This window comes from Ambystoma mexicanum, chromosome 6p (assembly GCF_040938575.1).
Source record: "Ambystoma mexicanum isolate Mex_15411 chromosome 6p, UKY_AmexF1_1, whole genome shotgun sequence".
In the NCBI taxonomy this organism is placed as follows: domain Eukaryota; kingdom Metazoa; phylum Chordata; class Amphibia; order Caudata; family Ambystomatidae; genus Ambystoma; species Ambystoma mexicanum.
In genome coordinates, this window is record NC_090935.1 from 1539343260 (window position 1) to 1539364070 (window position 20811).

At 43.2% G+C, this 20811-nt stretch overlaps 1 protein-coding gene across 2 annotated transcripts in view; it reads left to right on the forward strand.

Moving 5' to 3' along the window:
* CHRNB3 (cholinergic receptor nicotinic beta 3 subunit) overlaps window positions 1-20811 on the forward strand; it is a 781646-nt gene that overhangs the window by 194526 nt on the left and 566309 nt on the right. The gene's annotated exons all lie outside the window — the stretch shown is intronic.

A 20811-nucleotide genomic window follows, 5' to 3' on the forward strand; every position in this document is an offset into this window, starting at 1 on the left:
TTCATAAAGATCACAGAACTCTTTGCCTATCTCACTCGGATCTCTAGAACTCTCACCCGTGGCTTTGCTCCTAATGAGAGCAATCATCGTATGCTCATCCCTTTGCTTCAACTGGGCTGCTAGCAGGCATTGTGCTTCCCCCCTGTTCATAGTGGATCGCTTTCAAGTGGAACAGTGTGTATTCTGCTTTTTTTGTGAACAGTACATTCAGCTCATACTTAGCTCTTCTAACTGCCAGTAGATTCCCCCTATAAGGTGGCTTATCATAAAGGCCGGACAAACAAGCCACCTCTTTTTCCAACCGCACCTGCCTCCCTCTTCCGCCTTGAGCTTTTCTGTTTCAGCAGTCCCCTTATATAAGCCTTTCCTGCTTCCCATAAACTGCTCTCCCTCTTAACTGATTTCTCATTCAGAGCCAAATACTCTTCCACCATACCCTTAAAGGCTTGCCTGTTTCATGGGTCTTTAACCAAGCTAGTGTTCATTCTCCATTTCTTTGCATGAGGCCTGACTAGCAGTGTGTCCAGAAGTGGACTAACTGCCTCATGATATGACTTCCCTCCTGGCAGAATGTCACACTGCATTATAGTGTGGGTCACTCTAGCTGTCAACAAACAATAGTCAATACAGCACCTCATACCATGCACACACAACATGAACGTGAAGTCTCTGCTGAGGGATTGAGCAGCCTCCAGGGATCACAGAGCCCCATAGTCCATCATCAATTGCAACAGGTACTCCATATCCTTTGCATTCCCATCCCTATGATTTACAGACTTGTCTAAGAAAGGATCCATCAGCAAATTCCAGTTCGCCCCTAGTAGAACCAGGCTTTCTCCTGTCTCTGTTATCACTTTGTGAAGATCGGCAAAGAAGGCTTGTATGTTCGTCATTTTGAGAATAGGTTGTGCCAATGACTATGCTATCATTCCCTATATGTGCTTTTATTGCGACAATCCTCCCTCCCTCAACCTCCCAAATGTTCATGGTGCTGACTTGAATCGCTTTAAGGATAAGGATTGCCACTCCACACTTCCTTCCTTTTTCTAGGCTGCTATGGTAGACCTTCTCAACCAACTCCCAATGAAGTTTGGCTGCTTCCAGTTTGCTAAAATGTGTCTCCTGCAATAACGCCGGATCTGCTTTTTTGTGGCTAAATATTGGAGTACCTTCTTCCTCTTAATGTAACATTCAATGATAATACTCAGAGGCCTTTACCTATAGTCATTGACTACCTTACTTTCTGATCTTGGACCTAACAGACCTGTGCCCCCTAACTCCTTTCTCTCCCTTAACGGAGTTCACACTCTACCTCCCGCTCTCTGCTGTGACCATGAACTAGATAACCAACACAAACATCATAAACTAACAATATAAAGCCAAGTGATACCCTCCCCTTCTCTCCTAATGTGTGCAACCCGGCCCCTTTGTCCCATCCCGGGATCAGTACCTGGTCTGATCGATTCACACATTCCCCCCTGTTACATCTTTCTCTGGTGTAATGGCCAGCCCCGTAAGTCAATCCCACTTCCCTCTCTGCCCTTCCCCCTCGCCACTCGCTGCTTCATTGATGCATCAGTTCATACTATCTGCACCCCTCTTGTACTCCCAGCCCTCATCCAGACGCTTCTGCTTAACATCTCACCACCTTTCTCAGTTTTTCAATGGCAACCTGGGCATTTCCCCTAGTCAGTCGAAGTCCGGCCATCCCTCGGTGACTGCATGTCACTTATCAGCTTATGACGCACTCCTTGAACTCTATCCGCCCATGTTCTCTCCTCCTTCCCTGCACTGCATCTTATTGTTGCCCTACCTTCTCCTGTCTACCAGTATCTTTGGGCAATGATGTGTCCATCGCCTGCATCTCCAGCTCCTGCAAAAAATCCCAGAGCTCAAATAGATCTCATCCTAGCAAACCTTTCCTTGCGTCTAACGTCTCCTTGGAGAAGTTAGGCGATATATAGATTTGTTGTCCTTCCCACATTAATGGAGTTTTGTTTTTGACTGCTGCCAATATCTGGCGCACGTGTGGATAGCTGTAGTATGTGACTTGTATTGAGTGCACAAATTCAAGTATCAGAATGTAGCTTAGAAGTCTGGAATCTTACACTACACCAAGGTTCCAGGGGTGTCAGTTGGAACAGACAGGATGGGAGAGATGACTGGAGAAGATGTACATACCTTGAGCTCCTACCTCCTTTCTATAGATTGCCCTGTAACTAAATAAAGTAACTTCCTTTTATACATACTTGTCTCCAGTCTGGTCGCTGCGTTCCTGAGGAACTCAAATACTACAAGAGGTGACAAGGATGCTTTTTGAAGAGGACCAGAGATGCCAGCAATGAGATGGTGCCTTTCATGAAAGAGATGACAGAGTCCAGAGTTTCCAGGAATTAGCCCAAATGAGGTTGTGGCCCTGGTGAACGAGTAAAATGTCAGTGAATCCAGTGATGCCCGTGATGTGGTCAAATGAAGTCTCACAACCAGTGAGTGAAATTAGCCCAGTTGAGCTTTAAGCCCAGGTATAAGTCCTATCAGTGAGGCAGGCAGCCGATAGCTTATATGCACTACAACAATAAGGTACTATTACTGTCAAATGGTGAGAGCGCCCCATTTTAAAGTTACTGGGGCCATGGCCGTGTCTATGGCGATGGACTGGCACTGACAGTCAGTAGGGAAACGTGTATGCTCTGGTGATTTCCTTATTTTAAACATTTCTTATGGGCATATTTTAGATGACTCCATAGCTCTCAACCATTTGTGTTGCAAAGGCGGGTGAAATCACCCGATTTTGTTATTGGCGGGTGAGACGCCCATTAGAATGAATGGGCGTGCAGGAGGCTTGGCGGGTGAGTCAGCCCTTTACAGGGCGGGTGACACCCGCCAAAAGCGGGTGAGTTGAGAGCTATGTGACTCTGACTTCTGGAGCTTCTGGTGATGTCCAGCAGAGTCAGTTGTATCAGGAAGTCCAGAGATGACAGTTGCTGGTGGCGTGATGCCTGTGATGTGGTCAGCGCAGTGTCCTTTGCTGTAATGATGACGTTATAGAATGTTTATGGGGGATGGTGCAGAGTCGAACGCGGTGCCTAATAGCATTCGGATTCAGTAGAAAGAGCGCTTGCCTGCGTCTTACTAAAACATTAAACGAAGTGCCATGTGAACGTGATGGCCGTGATGACGTATGCGGAAGAGGGGCTGCTCTCCGTATGCTTTCAAGTGAAGAGATGGAGCCTGACATAGGTGGAGTTCCCTAGAAGAGCCTGAAATATTACTCTATGTGACATCGGCAACAAAGGATTATGGAGTTGCACGGAATATTAAAGAAAAAAAAAGGAAGTTTGGTTACGATAACGAAGTCAAGAAGAAATGCAGTAGTGTTCATTTTTTTCTCCCAAAGGATAAAAAAATGCGGACTTACGCATTTGTTGTTGTTATTTTAATTCCGGGCGATATAGTAAGGAATGCCGGATTGTAATGAATCGGAGCAATCATCTAAGTAAAAGTAATGAAAAAGGAGATGAAGTGTTTCTTGGAAGGGAGAGAGAATGATCTCAGTGAAGTAATAGGAAGTTCTCTTTATGGCTATGAGTAGATGTGAAGCACAGAAGGCTGGGTGTGATTTAAGCACTCTTGGCAATATTTTGTATTTATGTAAATGAAGGGTGGCATTGTTTAAAATGGTTAATGGCAACAAGTGTATGCACGATATTTGAGGAAATAAGATCTATTGTGCAATGGATTACTTTGGTTCAAATATGCAGATGTATTACTATTGTTCAAGGTGATGCTGCAGTATATGGATATTTTTGATGAGTTAGTGGATGATGTGTCTGGCCTGGCTGGGAAGGTTCAGAATGCATGCTGCTAGAGGGAATGCGAGTGCACAATGGTTTTAAAGTGGTTTGTAAAAAAAAAGAAAGAAATGCAAAAAGGTAATGTGATAACATGATGCTGTTTTAATGTTTTGCTCTGTGGATTTCTAGTTTTAACCTGTTTGAGGATTTTTAGGGTTTAAGGACTTTTTGCACTTTTGGAGTTATACAATGAAATGATGAAATAAATGTTTTATGTTATTGGATAAGTAGATTTAACATGTTGGAGGATTTTCAGGATATGGATTTATAGGGAATATGTCTTCAGTATATGTATTATTGAAATGCTTTTTAGGTAAATGTGATATATGTCATGGTGAAATATAAGGTATTACGCAATGAAATAATATGTCAGTGAGTTGATAAATTATTTTAATTTAATGGGGGGCATTAAGAAAAGGGTTGTGACTCTACATATTCATACATTAGGAAATGGAATGGGAGGGGTCATGTATAGGTGTAAGCCCTGATGAGTGTAATGAAGTTATGAAATGAATGAGTATGATATATTGGCTTTGTGTGTGAATATGAGTATATTACATGTAATGGTGAAATATTTATGCATATGTAGTAATGCCATTGTGATGACTGCAGCATAAGTTATGTTGAAAGGATGGTAGCGCGCTCGTGGTCAACTCTCGGTATGCTAGTCTGTGAATCAGTATGAGTTGATGTTGAGTTTCAGTGTGAATGAATGAGAAGCCCAAGTAAATAATATAAGAATTGTGTTATGATGTATGGGCAATGCTTATGAGGTGGCTAAGTGGTAATTTGTTATTGCGCAGCGCATGTTGTTGCGTTTGGTATGATAAAATGACATAGATCTGTGAACTGGGAGTGAGATGAAAATATATGAATTGTTGCGCATATAAGTTGTGAATGCATTCTAGCTGGAAGATCTTTACACGTGATGAGTTGTTTGGCGAACTCCCTGTCAAAGTGTTCTTTTCACGTGCTGTGCCTGTGCAGTTACAGTGTTTTTATGTAATCTTTGTGTAGTTTGTATCTTTGCTTCCTATTCCCACTTTTATATGTTTCTTGGGGCAGTTGAGTATGAGTGTGATGGTGCAATTGGCAGGTTCCTTGTTGTGAGAACGAGAGGTGGTGTTGTATGTGGTATTGATATGCATTGCTATGGTTACAGAATATTAGTTTGTGTACTTGGTTGGTTGCGTGTGAGTGCGCGTTAGTGCTGCAGGTGTGGCAGACCTAGACTCTGTGTGGCAGACATGGTAGAAGGTTTGTACGCTTGGAAGGTGATGGAATGTGGTTCAGTATGTGGTCTGTGCTCGTAGGTGGCAGCTACGAAATCTAGGAGTGGCAGTCCTGGATATGTGGTTGGTTGGTGATATTGTATTATGGCTGTGGAACATTAGTTACATGAACGTAGATGTACGCCGAGAGGGTTGAGAAAGTGGTTGGTAATTGTGAGGGTAATGAGTGTTTGTTTTGGTGGTCTGATGTGAGTTCCTGTTTCAGTGCTTTTTGTTAGTGTGTGTGTCTGTTATAAAGAGAGAGGATGTGTAGTATATGACTTGTTTTGAGTGCACAAATGCAAGTATCAGAATGTAGCTTAGAAGTCTGGAATCTTACACTACACCAAAGTTCCAGGAGTTTCAGATGGAACAGATAGGATGAGAGAGATGACTGTAGAAGATGTATATACCTTGACCTCCTACCTCCTTTCTATAGCTAGCCCTGTAACTAAATAAAGTAACTTCCTTTTGTACATACTTGTCTCCAGTCTGGTCCCTGCGTACCTGATGAACTCAAATACTACAATAGCGCAGAAAGCAGACAATCATGGGTCTCTGCGCTTTAGGGTTGCTTCCATTCCTCCTGCTCACCCTATGAGCTCCTTGTATTTCTACTGTCCTTCACTGGTATGTTGGCTGGTATCCAAGTCTCTAATAAGCCTATGGGGTCGGCCTTCTCCACTGCTTATAGAAAACCAAAGAAACGCAGGATTACAACGTCGACTACTGTCCTCCAGTTCATTATTGGCTGCTTTTAATTGACCTGCTTGGGCCTGCAGGGCAAAGACCATATCTGCCCCTTCTTCGACTTTTCCCAATCGCTCCTGCTCTTCTACCAGCCTGTCTGTGTACCGGCTCATTTCCACCCTCACACTCAGCACCTCTCCATGCGTGTCCCTCACTCTTGCCTCCATACCTGTTACAACTTCACTCAGCTTTGCAAATTGTTGCAAAAGGAGTCTCACTTCAGCTCCCCCTGTAGGGTACCACCTGTTTCCAGTTTTTGAGGGCTCCATTGTGCTGGCCCAGGAACTCCACTTCAACTGTCCAATGCTGCCTGGTCAACTCTTTCCCTCGTATTGTGATCACCGCTCAAGCCACTTCTTCTAGCTGTACTTTTAAGTCTCACTGCACTTACTTGCCTGGCACTATTGAGCCTTGTTCACACATGGGTACTCACGGCCCCTGTTAAGCCACTTCCCACTCGCCTCTCATTGGTACTTGTCAGGCATACACAATCTCCTCAGCCGGATGCTCTCCTGCGTTCTTCTTTGCTGCCAGGACTACCAAGTTTTCAGGTGCTGTCTTCAATCCTGTATTTCTGCTTGTGCACTCACATATGCATTCCGTATTGTTCCTTCTGTACAGGGTCCTCCTCACCTCTTTCCTTCAGCTTGCATTCTAGCACATTACCTCTCGCCTGTGCTTTTCTTTGCTGCCACACCCGCTTTTTTCCCTTACCAGATTCTGCTGTTGCTCTAGCTCTTCCACATGCACGCTTCTGCATGGACTTTTATATTGGACACTTCATTCTGGGTCTGCCTCAATTTATGTTCCCAGCCAATCTCTTTGCAGACTGCTGCTTCCTGAGCCCTTCCTCTCTGCCAGGCCCCTGATGGCATTACCTGCTGTCATTACTTTGGTTCACTGCTCGTGTGATCACATAATCACTGTTAAACTGGCCTCTCCATGCCAAGTGCTCAGCTGCTCCTCGCCAGCTGCTGGCCCCTATGTAAGGATTCTGAACATCTCCAGTCCTCTTCCTGTCTTTACCGTTGTGGCCCTGCTCCTCCCTCCAGGCCTCTCACTGATGCTCCCACTGAAGCCTCGCTTCCTTTTCCTCAAGGCTCCCGTGTCGGCTGTAGCCCTGGGCCTCTCCTCTGCAGGACATCTCCTGGTACAGTGACAGTGCAGCAGTGCCCCCTGCTGCGCTGTGCCTGCACAGCCCACCGCTGCCCTCCTGGCTATGCCGGACCGCCTTCTGCCTCGCTCCGCCACCGCTCCTCACTGCGGCTTACAAGGAGATCCCCGCCACCATATTTATAGGCACAGACCGACGTTGCCGCAGCCTGCTACCCTGTAGGTGGGAGCCGCTACTATATGCCGATCAAAGTCAGACGCACACCCAGGAGGCTCCTCAGCTATTCTGCCATCAGGCACATGCTCATTCTTGTCTGGATTCTGCTTGTGGACACTCAGCTTCCCAGTACTTGGGCAAGGGGACAGGAGGTCCCAATTCATGCAGCCATCTTTGCGGGCAGCTGACCATGCCCCTGGGTTGATGTATCGCGGCTAAGTAATCCTCCCATGTGTACGTTCTATTAAATTAATCTGCGGTATCACTGCTCCTCTTTCCTTATTGTTTATAAACTCTCAAATCTGCGTGGTGTCCCCCGATGACACTACAGACATATTCTGCTATTTCTCTGTTATTTTTGACTTTTTATGGTGCAATAACCAAATTGTATAGACCTACATAATTTTTCTCCTTTCCTCTAAATATGTTAATCTGTCCCATTGATTGACACGTAACAAAGTTCTTAGATTTTGATTATATTTTTTTCCCCATTTTGCTATAAAGTGGTCATACTGGATTTTAAGTTCAGGAGCAGTGCAAGCAATCAGAGTATCAAACCTAATTATATTCTACTTACTCTTAGACCACCCTGACAATTGATGTGGCCCTTTATACTGTGTTTTCCCTCAGATCAAAATTCTCTCCAAATATGTAGTTATTAAGCTTATCTATGGTCTTCGTGCAGCATCTCATATGATTCCCATCAAGATTTATCAAGGTGTTTGAATATGATTTTAATGTAGGCATCATTACCACATCAACTCTTTATATAAGGTCATAACTGGACGGTCACTATAGGGAATGGGGATAATGTTCATTTTTCTACTTTATCAAAACGATTTGCATTCATGAAAAAGAAATCAAGTGTTGATTTATTCTTTTTGAGATTCCTAAGTATACTCGCCTGTGATATCCCTGGCCACTCTCCGATTGACCATAACCAGTCTCCAGTCTCCGTAATGTTACATCCAGAGATGACCTCATTCACTAGATTGTCAGTGCTTTATTGTTGCCAAAGGAATATTACACATAGGGTACCTGTCATCTTCTCTGTCAACTAGATGGTTAGATGGATACTTGGCCTTAGATTTACCAATAAGAGGAAATTAGATTTACTTACAAACCATTGCTCTAAAAAGTTGACCAAATATTCATCAAGAGACATGGGGCCTCATTACGACCCTGGCGGAAGACCATGGTGCTATTAGCACCATGGTCCATGCCGGTAAGTTACCGACTCCGCCATGGAGAAAGGGGGAATTACCACCCCATTACAAGGTTGGCGGGGCGGTAATTCCCCCTTCCTCCATGGCCCTTCCCCATTCCCATTTTAGCCCCATAGGGCTCAATGGGAATGGGGAAGGCGCTAAGTACGGTGCCGCAAATTGCGGCACCGTAATTAGCACCAAGGTCCCTTTGCGGGTCCCTACTTTAACGGCTGGTCTACACCAGCCGTTAAGGTCGGGTCCCGCAAAGAGACCTCGTAATTAGGCGCTAAGTGGTTAACGGCGCTGCAGCCTTTTACGGCACCGTTAACCACTTAGCGCCAGGGTCATAATGACCCTGATAGCCTCATTAGAGGTTTGATGATGTGGGAAAAAAGTGGCAGTAATTCTGTTACTGACACTTTTCTCACACTGCCAAACTACAACTTTGGTGGTGGTGTAGCCGGATTTACTTGCAGCTCCGAGCTGCAGGTAATTCCAGCACCCCACCACTAAAATGTGTCTGTATTACCAGCACTGGTATTACAGGTGCCGGTAATACTGGCAATTCCCCCATGGAGTCTCTCTCCCTAAATATCTCCCTTTTAGAGCCCTTCGCTCTGCTACCTCCAACTCTCTGCAATCCAAATGCTTTACTAATAAAAGATTGGGTGGTAGATATCTCTTCTCTGCTGGAGCCTCCCTCTGGAATGATCTCCCTGCCCCTCTCTGACTTGGGCCAGATCACCTCAAGTTCTGGAAGCCCCTCATGACCTTCCTTTTCTCCTCCTTTACTCTCCCCCTCCCCTGCTAATACCCTCATTTTGCCTCTGTGAGTACTACAGGGCTCCAACCCCCCTTCCAGCCCCTGCACTTATATGCACTCCCTCGCACTTGCCCTTTGGCCTCCCTGATGCACTTCCCCCTTCATCACCCTTTTCCATCCCACCTTAGCACTTTTTTGCAAATCGGTATTTCACTCACCCACCCCTTTTCCTGAGGACATCTTGTTGTGCACTTGCACGTTCCAAATGTCGCCAGGCCTAGTAGCACCGTTATTGTTATTTCTCCCCTGTTCCCCTCCCTTTTTTGTCTTGTTACGCTTTGAAACACCATTTGTTGCATAGGTGCCTTGCAAATAAAAAATAAATAAAAGAAATAAATAAACCAGCACTTGGAATATGCCGGTAATTCCGGCATTCAAAGTGCCAGTAATGCTATTACCACTTTGGTGGTATCCCACTGGATTTACCAGTGGCATACCACCAAAATTGCAATGAGACCCATCATCAGGTGGAAAATGTGCATTGATGATGGAAAGATTGTCAAGATTTCTATCTTTTCCCTGTGCTGTAATACTTATTGCCAGACCAAAGTCTGACATAGGACCATCAGTTCATTCCACTACATAAATACCCTTCTTGGGTCCTGTTAAAATCTCCTCAGGTCTCCCCTTAAATCCCTTTTTAGCAGATCTAATAATTAATGTAAAACCATCGATCAAGGCGTCTTCGCTCAACCAGGTTCCCTGGAGGAGTATGATATTTAAACTTTTAGGAGGAGCTATTTAATACAAAATATTCAAACCCACAGCTAGTCCTTGAAAGAATCGTTGAGCTATGAGTGGATTTAAGTGCATGGCTTCTGCTCTATGTCAAAAACTGATAGAAGCTAACACCAGTTTTCTTGTCCCTTCACAGGTATTCATGTTGAAACTCCTAAACGTTTAACCCTTCTTCTATTGAATCCCCTATGGCTGCAACACATTTTTCGAACGATCTTTGATGACCAGGGATTCATAGTTATGGCATTAACACGTTTTGAGGATTCCTATTATGAGATATGAGAACACATTTTTGTAAGCTTTCAGATTTTCATACACCAGTTTCGTGAACGTCAATGTTTTCCCAAAAGTACCTTCACCCTCCCACAGCTGCAAAGGTCACATAACTCAACTAGATCAATGTTATTCACATGTAATACTTTAAATAAAGGTATTTCATATATATGTTCATCTCGTAATGGGCCGGTTATTGCCCAATAGCGGGAGGCGGTGCCAGTAGCGAGCATCGCGCTAGCCATGCCTGCCATGCTCGTAATAAGGCCCTCTGGCCTCTTGATCATTATTTTTAAAAAAATCAATTTGAAATATCGTTTAGGGATCTGCAAATATTTTGTGAGTAGAACTGCCATGCTCCAATAAAACAAGCTACATCCCCAAACCAGAACTATAAGGAGTAATACGTGCTTCATAAGAAAAACTGAAATTTTGCAATCAAGTATTAGTGGTAGTCTGTTTGATCCTTAGCCATTTATTAGGTCCTGGATTTCTGAGATGCTATGTACCATCATGTTGCTGAAACGCCACAAACCTTGAGTCTGTATTAGGAATCAATTTTCTTTTTCAATCTAGTTTTTACCTTCTTGACCCTTTGTTGAGTCCCTAGATTTTCCTCTAAGATACATCTCACATGATTTTCCATAGTGTTATAAGATGTTGAGCCTTGAACATCTAATAGGGCCCTTTTTTTTACGTGTGATTGTTTGGTAAAAGTTCCCACTCTAGCTGTATATTTCCCATACCTTTTCTTAAGGCTTCAAGCACGTAATTGTGCTTTGTCACTTCATTCGCATTCTTGTAGGAGAGTTTTACCAAGGATTTAAGTACTAAATACAGGCCTTTTAAAGATGAAGATAACATTGTAGAGTCCAATACGGAGTAAAGTGCGGGAAGATAGTGTGCTTGGCATTCTCCTAAAATCCTAGTTAATAATCCTTTTGATAATGTCCGAAGTATTTGCATCTGGCATCACATGTATTTTGTTTATTGGCCCTTATCTCTGCATCCACACTCAAACCAGTTAGGAGAAAAGAATGGTCCTAGCCTATGGATGATGTTTCTTTCTCCAATGGCAATGTGATCATATGTGGTCATCTCTCTGTGCAGCTAGAAGTTGGGAGGCCATTGCCTCTGCAAATGAGGCAGCAGTGTTACTCTGGTGGCAGTATTTAAAGATGTAGAAAACAGGCAGTTATTTAAGTCTGGCTGGTTGAGCCAATCTGTGATGAAATTTCACTGATAACATTTTCCGGTTTTAGGCCTTATTGTACTTTACTCTCCTCTTGATTGGTAATATTTTGGTTTGAACTTTCTTTCTTTATTCTGTTACCAAGAGTGTTGCACAATTTAAATGAAGTATCCATGTTACAAGAAACAGTTATGTGATGAAGCCATGCGGTTCCATTAACTTGAGTCATTCTATTGTAATACAGACAAGCAGCATATGCGAACACAACTATTACAGTCCATATATGGTGATAAAACAGAACTTACAGAAAACAGTGGAAGAATAGGTGTCATGTGTCCTGTTGCTGGGCAACAGCCTAATCTGCCAAGGAGGGGCCAAGACCTGTTAGTAGGGAGTGGTGCAAACTGAGGCTCCAGGCTGAGCAAAGATGAAGTAGGCCGGGCTTAAGTGTGTAAGGGAGGTTAGTATAGTATAAGAATCCTGACACATCATTGGAGAAAAAATCCATCTGATTCTTCCTTGAGGGCCAATAATACAGCCGCTAAAGGCTACAAGGAGACTATCTTCAAAGCAACTGAGGCAAATTTAATGAGCATATTAATTCCGCTAAACCGAATGCACAGGAACTCTTTTCTATCTTACATGAATTGGAAGGTAAATCTTTTAAATCCTGCATCACTGTTGACAACAGCTGGTGTCAAAATATTCATTATGAGTTTACCCAGAAAATATCATGCCTTCAAGTCCTCATTGCTGAGCGAGTAAAACTCCTTGGGAGAGCAGTGGCTAAATTACAACCTTCTATATGAACTGATTCCTTGGATTCTTCCTTATCTTTTTCTTTCAAGGAGCTATCCAATGACAAGGTTTTAATTATTGAACGAGGGATGAAACCCACTTCCTGCAAATGTAATGTTCTCTTTTTAACGACTTTATAGTTTCATTGGTTCCCTGGGTTAATAGAATCATTAACAGGTATTATTCTGAGGCTAAGGTCCCAGATTGTCTAAAAGAAGCTTGGATAGCTTTATTATTGATTGAGTCTTACTGAAGAGATAATCTGTATCCCACTGACCCTGGCAATTAAAGGCCTATAACCAATGTGCCTTTTTTGCTGGAAATTCTTGATAAAGTGGTCAGCTGTCAATATCAGGACTCCTATTACTTGATCTCTCTGCTGCATTTGATTTAGTGGACCTTGCTCTTCTTGCAAACAGACTGATCAAGATAGGAACATGTTCCTCCTGTGCTGCTCATTGGTTTAGGTCCTTTTTGGGGAAAGGACAAGCACATGTTCTCAAGGATAACTCTCAATCCCTGCCTGTATATTTGATTTGTGGTGTTCCGCAGGGCTCATGTCTTTGCTCCTGTTCTTTGATGTGTATACTAGGCCTCTATGCAATTTCTTGGTGTGTAATTTTCAAATTACGCAAATGACACCCAGATCCTCCTTGAGCTATCACCGATATATTCCCTCTGTGCGATCTCTTGGATGGTCTGGGTATGTAATTTGCAAATTACACGGATCTCTTGGAAGGTCTGGGTGTGTAATTTGCGAATTACGTAGATGACACTCAGACCCTCCTTGAGCTATCAGGGGTATGTTCTCAGGACGTAGAAAAGATAAATTAGGTGTTTGCGGCAGTCTAGTCTTGGATGGCATAAAACTCACTTGCCCTGAACGACAAGAATATAGAGCTTCTTATTCTCAGAACAAGCACTAGGTTTAAAGAAATTGTATTCCCAATACAGTCCGATTTCAATTGCAGGTAATGTTATTCCTGTCCTCAAACATGCAAAAACACTGGGAGTCTATTTTGACTTGCAACTGACTTTTAATAAACATGTGTCATACTTGAGCTCTTCTTTTCTTACATGACTTGTCTCTTGTGGCAAATACATCCGTATTTATCGGAAAATAATAGCACACTGATTGCATCTGCAGACTATAAACACCAGACTTGACTGCAACAGCTTCCTTGTTGGTACATCTCAGGCTACCCCTAGGAAACTACAGGTTATCCAGAATGGTGCAGTCTGAAAAGTTTGTGGACTCGGACGGCGGTCCCATGTGTCTGATGCTCGTCGGATGCTACACTGGCTCCCAGTGAAACAGGGAGTGCAACACAAGGCAATCACCCTGGTGAATAAATGCCTGGTGGGAAACACCCCGGCCTATATCTGCTCACGTATTGAGAAGGCACCCATTAGCCGTATCTTTCAATCCAACAAAGACTCCCTGCTGAACTACTCTCGTTTCTCCTTAAAAGAAATTGGAGGTGCTGGTTTTGATGCACCGCCCCCGTGCTATGGAATGCCCTGCCTCCTTTCTTGAGGACAATTCCATCCTTAACACATGTTTAATAAATGCATGAAAACCTTCTTGTTTGACAATGGTATAGATTGATCCTGCTGATTGTATCTAGTATCCTGCCTCTATGTTTTTTGTTGTTTAGTCTTGTCAGCACCATGAGGCCTTCGGGTGTGAGGTGCTATACAAAACACATATAGAAAAGAACATAATAGAATTTCCAGGTTCCAGACCCCAAAAGAAGTGATTGAAAGTAAAAACAGACTAATACCAAATGCAAAATAATCTATAATCGGAATCACAGAGAGAAGTACTTACCGGTGTTACCAATGGACAATAAAGTATACTGAATCAATGATATGAAAAACTTCATAAAGCAAATTAATACATAACCAGCAACCAGCATATCACTCGAAAAACAACCAGTGTGCAAATTAAGTGCAACACCTACCTCAACCAAAAACAACAAATATATAAAAGCACATACCAAAAAAGTAACTTTCTCAAGAATAATAACAGTAACAGAAAGGGGAAGAGCACCACACAGAAAGATTAAGAAAATATCACTATTACCAATACCTGAATAGTTTTCTAGTTGAAGATCTAAAATGCCAGCACCAAATCACAAAGCCTAATATGGTCCGAAAACTGTAAGAAAACAAATACGATTAGAAAAATCACTCCATAGTGCAATATTCGTCCTGAAACTATGTTAGTCTGTAACAGGAACTCTGAGCGTCCATGTGTGCTAATTCAAAATGGCCCTCATTGATAAAATATCTGATCCAGATTCCGTATCACATACAAAGGTTCAAACGTCATAGACATTAACAAAACACTATGGGCCTCATTATAAGTATTGCGGAATGGGTTAACGGGTGCCGCTAATTTTGGCAGCGCCATTAAACCCATTCCGCAATATTACGAGGTTCCCTCGCGGGCCCCGATGTGGAGGTCTGGTTTTACCAGACGTCCAGAGCGTGTCCCGCGAGGGGACCAGGGAGCTAACAACGGGCTCAAATGGGAATGGGGAAGGTCCGGGCCGGGTTTCCTGAAGGAGGAATTCCTGGGCCCTCCAAACTCGGAATGGCCCGGCAATTCCCCATTCAGGGAACCCGGACGCGGACCCGATTTTGGAGGCAGCCATGGCGCCAATAGCGCCATGCTACCTCCAAAGTCGTAATGAGGCCCTATGTCTTTGCTCTGTGTCCATCTCCCAGATGTCCATGGTGCACCAGAAATGATATCATAGACCAAATAAAGTCCTTAACCAAGAATACTAAACAAACAGATGATAAGAAGTACATTTAAATAAAACTAATGATTAATGAGATGGTAAATAAATAATCAATGAACAAATAAAGAATGATAATCAAACTGAAAAATAAGAATAAAAAAGTATCCCCAGAAAAGCGGGGATTGGAAAAAATAGAGAGATTAGAAATAAAAAAATGATTAATGAGATGGTAAATAAATAATCAATGAACAAATAAAGAATGATAATCAAACTGAAAAATAAGAATAAAAAAGTATCCCCAGAAAAGCGGGGATTGGAAAAAATAGAGAGATTAGAATTAAAAAAATGAGAAAGGAATCTTGAGATTCCTGTAGATTGTAGATTGAGAGAAATTAAAAGTTTAAACAAATGGCAAAAACCTATTTGACGTGATGTAGAAAGAATGCAACCAAAACAATGTCATTGTAAGATTCATAGATATTTCCCCAGTACATACATTTATACATACATTTATACATACTAAATCCAATTTAACGGATTGCATTTGAAATTATCAAATGAGCTAGCATACATCGGCCCCAATCAAAAGGCACATATATAGATATGCCTAACCATTCCTGAACATATCCTGATGTATAAAGTACATATGTAAAAAGATGGAAACCCCCACAGGAAGTCTCAAACGCAAAATATCATATCAAAGATAAAGATCTCTTTTAAAAATAAAGAAGTTTTGAACACAGACTTCCTGGAAAGAGTATTGGTGTCAGAGGAATAATATAAACATATACTTGAAGGGCAATTGTTTAAATATTTGTGAGCTGATTATTCATCCCTATAACATATAAACATATATACGCATGGAATTGTTTGAACATTTATGAGCTGATTATTGAGCCCTATGGTGTGCAGGGGAAGGGAGTGCCCATAAACTTGTCACCTTTGTTTCACCATAGTATAAGTCACATGGGCAGCATAAACCATACATAATAGATTTCGAATCACAAGTTGCATAGTTTCACAATTTGATCTTAGCCCCTTTACGGGGGTGTCTAACATACATACGCCCCTTTAATTACATAATTGTTACAACAGTTGCAATTAAGGCAGGGAAATGTACAATTTCTTTTCTTTCGTAAAAAACAGTTGTCCAGAAGGGATGTATCTCTCTGCTTTCACGAATGCATCACAAAGGTTCCTCCCCCTCTCATAAGCTATCATTGGAGGCTCAGGAAATAATTTAGCAAGTTGCGTATCCAACCCGATCAGTTGCAATTTTTCCTGAAACGTCGAACAATCTGATGGCTATGACTACAGTATTTCAGGATATGCAAAAAAGGTATGTTATTGGATTTGCATCTAGATTTAATTAAGTCCTCCCGAGTATGTTGTTTAGCTCTAATATTAGAATTACTAACAATATCAAAAGGGTAACCCCTTTCCTGATACCTCTTAGTTAACTCAGTACATTTCACAGCATATGCAGCATCAGAGGAAATGTTCCTCTTAAGAAACTAAAATGGTGTAGACTGTTATTAACATCAGTGGGTTTCCTAAGAACATTAGTTTCAATACCAAGTTCTGCAATTTGAAGTTCCACATCAAGAAATGTAATTTAGGACTTCCAAACTCCATTGTAAACTCAATCCTTTAGTGGATCGAATTCATGCAGTCCAAAAAGGAATTTAACTCTGACATGTTGCCTGACTAGATGACAAATATTTCATCTACATACCTCTTCCATAGTGTCAGCTTGGTTGAAAAAAATTCATGCTGTAGAATAAATTGGTGAAACTAATGCATATTTCACATAAATCTCATTTATGAATGCAATTCTGACTAAATATTTACATTTTATATTGTCCTGCATATTTCTTTTGGAATGTTTTTCTCTTGAGAAAGGGTATCCCGAAACGCGTTGTGCTCATTGCTCATGATTAAGACATTCCTACTTTACTTTACTTTTAATAATTTGCAGCACGCTCACATAGACCCATGGGCTTTAGGGTGCAGACTGACTCACAACAAAAAACACTTAAAGTTTCTAATTCAGAGAGGGGAATGGAAGGGAGCAGTGCAGTGATCAAAGTCCAAGCAAAGGATCTAAGCAAACAATAGAGTCTTAAGCCTCTTTTTGAACATGTCTGTAGACTCAATGCTTCTCACATCACTGGGCAGATCGTTTCACGGCCAGGCAGTGATCGCATAGAATGCTCCCTTTAGGGCCTTCTCAGTTCTGCATCTAGGATTCAATAATACATCCTGATTATTTGACCTTAGCACTCTTCCATGGCTTTTCTTATTGAGTAGGGTTTGCAGATAGGCCGGCATCTTACACTGCCTGCACTTTTGTGTTATAACAAGGACTCTGAATCGAATTCTGGATGCCACCGGGAGCCAGTGAAGTGAGCGTCTTGCAGTGGTTATATGGTCTCTGCGAGAGAGTCCTAGAAACACCCTTACTGCTCCATTGTGGATTACCTGCAATTTCTTACAGGTAGTCTTATTAAAACCGATCAGAAGACTAGAGCAGTAATCGATTTTGGCTCCTATTATTGCCCTTGCAATCGTCTCTGCATTGATCTGCAAGATCAATGTCCTAAATTGAGCCAAAAGTCTAATCTAGTAGGCACAGGATGAGACAATGTTGGAGACGAGAAGCTTCATGGTAAGACTTTGGTCTATCACCACTCCCAAGGTCTTTACTTTCTTAAGAGGACAGATTTTTACATCTCCAAGATGCAAGCATTCATATGCTGTTCCCATTTTTCGTAGCATATTAGGTGAGCCAACAACCAAAATCTCCAGCTTCCCTTAATTCAGGGCTAATTTGTTCTGAAGCATCCATGACTCAATAAGCTGGTAAGTTTTGTCAATCAAAATTTCATCAAGATCATGGTTCCCAGAGAGAGGAATGATACACTGAGTATCATCTGCATAGTTCGTAAATATAACCCCCTCATGTGCTAACATCGCAAATAATGGGACAGTGAAGAGGTTATATAGACTGGGCAAGGTGCAAGAGCCCTGAGGCACCCCAAAGCTGACAATAGTGCGCTGATGTAACGCTCACCTGATTCTCGCAGAGGCGCCGTTCTTGACTGGGCGACTACCGTATCTTTAAAGGTGATGTGTAGCACCCGGTTGGCTCTTTGGGCTGGACCTCTGTGCACTGTATGCCTGACGTGTAGAGTAAGATGTCTGCAGATAGAAAATATGGGGTTAATGAACTGGGGTTATTGGGGTGTCCCTATCTCTTTCCTCTTCTCCTCTCCTGTAGACCCCCAAAGGTTAACGCTCTCACCTTAGGTAAGTGAATGCCGAGCTCTCCATCTGCCTCGGGGCAGGGTGCTGTAGCCAGTTTCTGCACTGGATAGGTAGCGCAGGCCTCTTGACTTCAGAGGACTGCTGTCCGTCGTTTACTGCACGAACGGTAAGTTTCGAGTCATTCAAATGTCTTTTTAAAGTCTTTAGTAATGATGTCTCTTGTTTTGCAGGGTTCCGGCGATGGCGGATGACGGGCTGAAGTGAGTTGAAGATGGAGCCCGTGTGATGAATAGAAGCGCCTGGAAGCACGTGAGTAAGCGCTTGTTGCCTGCTTCACGATGCGCCCTAACTGTCTTTTTATTTTGCAGGTACGAGTTCGGAGCGGCTGCAGGGTGCCGGAATACCCACTGGATTAGATGTGGAAAGGAGTAATGGCACGTGAGTATTAAAGTTCCCCAATGTCTTTAAACGCACCTTGTTTTGTCTTTCAGATGCGGATGCAGCGCCGAAGGCCTCCGGAGCGTGCGAAGAGTTGGTAAGCTTTTGTCTTTCAGATGCCGGAATGCAGTATGAAGACCTCCGGAGCGCACGAAGAGTAGGTAAGCCTTTGCCTTTCAGATGCCGGAATGCAGTGTGAAGACCTCCGGAGCGCACGAAGAGTAGGTAAGCCTTTGCCTTTCAGATGCCGGAATGCTAACCTGTTCTTTCTTGTCTTTATAGGTGTTGCTGAAGACTGGATTCAGGATGGTAAGCCTTTTTCCTTAGGCCCAGGACTGGATGCAGAAGACACGATGAGCGTCCTGCTGCAGAGGGTGCAGAATAACGCAAAGCAAGATTCATCCACCGGGTGTGGTTTAAATAGCCTCCGGTAGTGCTTAGGTGTCTCCTTCCACAGCCACGCCTAAGTAAGAAAAGAGTTCCTGGTAAGAAAAGAGTTCCTGCCTTCCAGAAGAGTTCCAGTGTTCTAATTCTAGGGAGTGGCTCCAGCCCCACCCAACAGGAAAAGTAGTTCCAAACAGAAGAGGATCAGAGGCTCAACTGGCAGGCAAGTAAGCAGCATGGTCTGCTGCAGGTAAATCCACCCAAGCATTATGAGCCCGGCGCTTCCAGCGCTGGGACTGGGCATATTTATGAGCCTGGTGCCACTGGCGCCAGGACTGGGTCCAAAAGGTCCCAATTGGGACTGGTTGGCACTCGGAACCTGGGTTATGGATCTGCTTCCAAGGGAGTTGGGAAAACCCTGACCTTTTGGAAGCAGAGATCATGACAGTACCCCCCCTCAAGGCCCCTCCCAAACCGGGCTTCTCCGGGGGTTTTGGCTTGTCAGGAAATGTTCGGTGAAATCTTTTGATTAGGCGAGGAGCGTGGACATATTCAGCAGGTTCCCAGGATCTCTCTTGGGGGCCGTAGCCTTTCCAGTCAATTAGGTAGAATAGTTTAGATTTGGAGATCTTGGAGTCCAGAATGCTTTTGACTTCAAACTCGAGTTCTCCATCCACTAGGATAGGTTTTGGAGATTTGGTTAGTCGGGTTTGAGGTTGCACGGGTTTTAATAGAGAGACGTGGAAGACCGGATGTATCTTCATGTGCGGGGGCAAGTCCAACTTGACTGCTACTGGGTTTACTATGGTAGTGATGGAATAGGGACCAAGGTATCTTGGGTTGAATGTGCGTGGCCCTTTTAGAGATAGATATTTGGTGGATAACCAGACTTGATCCCCTACTTGATAGTGAGGGGCTTCCTTCCGATGTTGATCTGCTCCTTTCTTGTATTGTTCTTTAGCCCTTTGAAGGTGAGAAACAGCTTCCTTAAAGGCTTGGGTGATTGTAGAATGCAGGTAGTCTACTGCTGGTGTTTCAAGATCTTGGAGGGGATCCAACTCCGAGGTTCGAGGGTGACTGCCGTACAAAAGAAAAAACGGGGTTTTCCCAATTCCCGAATGGACAGAGTTATTGTAGGCATACTCGGCTATCCAAAGGATATCTTTCCAAGTTTTTTCAGTTTGTTGCAGCATGCAGCGTAAATACTGTTCCAGAGTTTGATTGGTCCTCTCGGTTTGTCCGTCGGTCTGAGGGTGGTGACTGGTCGATAGTCTCACATCAATTTGAGCCGACCGACAGCAACTTCGCCAAAAATGAGAAATAAATTGACTACCTCGATCCGAAATTAGAACCGAAGGAAAACCGTGCAGTCGGACGATATTTTCGAGAAATTCTCGGGCCAGAGTTGCTGCTGTTGGCAAGCCTTTGAGTGGAATGAAATGCGCCATCTTGGAGAATAAGTCCACGATTACTAGAATCGTATTGTATCCGGAGCATGGAGGTAGATCGGTGATGAAGTCCATAGAAAGCGTATGCCAAGGGCGAGGTGGGATGTCAATAGGGCGTAAGAGGCCTGCTGGTCTTTCCTTTTGACTCTTGTTTTGGGCGCATACTCCACAGGACATTATAAAGTCTCTGATATCTTTTTTCCAAGACGGCCACCAGAAGTAGCGCTTGATCTTTTCTGAGGTCTTGGCTATACCGGGATGACCTTCCATTAAAGAGTCGTGATAAC